Source organism: Elephantulus edwardii, unplaced genomic scaffold, assembly GCF_000299155.1.
Source record: "Elephantulus edwardii isolate Elephantulus edwardi_28Jun2011 unplaced genomic scaffold, EleEdw1.0 scaffold00100, whole genome shotgun sequence".
Classification (NCBI taxonomy): Eukaryota; Metazoa; Chordata; class Mammalia; order Macroscelidea; family Macroscelididae; genus Elephantulus; species Elephantulus edwardii.
Window position 1 is genome coordinate 6,128,877 of NW_006399850.1, and position 1,260 is coordinate 6,130,136.

A 1,260-nucleotide genomic window follows, 5' to 3' on the forward strand; every position below is an offset into this window, starting at 1 on the left:
ATTGAATATGCTATTATGATTGTATCATTTCACCACTTGTTTTATATAAAACAGATACTGTTCTCTCTGACCACAATGGTACAGAACACAAGTGTGAATTTAATGATAAGTCTTCTACAGTAAGTTTTTCTAAATCCTGCTCACACTTACCAATTTGCAATGAAAAATCATTTTCTTGTCATCATGTGGGTCACCTTGTCCACTTATATTAAAATTCTGATTTGCTCTGGACCTGTGGGCCTACAGGGGTAAGAAGTGGATGAAATATTTCTTACTAAAATAATTTCATTTGAGAGACGTTATTCTTTCTAGATCAACCCTCAAGGGTACTTTTAAAAGGGGATACGTAAAAAAAAAAGTGGGGAGAGGGTATCTCCCTGTGGTTGTAATTATAGCTGTTCACAGACATTCTGTTTCCCTCGTTTGGGCCATAAGATAGCATAGCCCTTCCCTTCCTCTTTCTAGGTTAGACACAACCAGGTGATTTCCTTTGACCAATGAAAAGTGACTAAAGATGTCATGTATCACTTCTGAATACAGACTTAAAGAACCAAGCTCCCTTTCTCCAGCTTAGCAATTATGAAAGAAACATTGAGATAAGGCTGCAAGTGATTGCAAATGAGTCATGGTGACATTTAGCATGAGTTAGAAATAAACTTTTATGATATGAAGCCACTGAGATTTGGCAGTTGTTTCTTCAGCATAATTTAGCCTCTCCTAATTTATATAGTTTCTCAAGGAGGGAAAAAACCCAATAAAAAAATCCAACAGCCTTCTCTGTAGTTATATCTCACAATCAAGAAAAACAAAAGTTATCACCACTGGGCCGTTATGAATACAATGATGGATGGAGAAAAGAATGAAATTGTTAATGATTTCATCTCGCTTGGATCTACAGTCAACAACACCCTAGTACCAGTGGTCAAGAAAAGATGTGTGGCACTGGTAAAATCTGCTGTTAAGGACCTCGCCAAAGTGCTAAAGAGCTAAGATGTCTTTCTAAAGACTAAGATTCACTTAAACCATATCATAGTCTTTGCAATTTCTTTACATCTAAAAGTTGAACAATGACAAAGTATTACCAGAGAAGAATGGACACCTTTGAGTTGTGGTGCTGGAGAAGAGTATTGGACAGCTATGGGCATGTCTTAGGCAAAGCGTAGCCAAGGTTCTCTTGGAGATAAGAATGGTGAAGTTTAGCCTCCTCTACTTTGGGCATGTTGTTAAAAGGAGCAAGTTCTTGGAAAAGAGCATCATGCT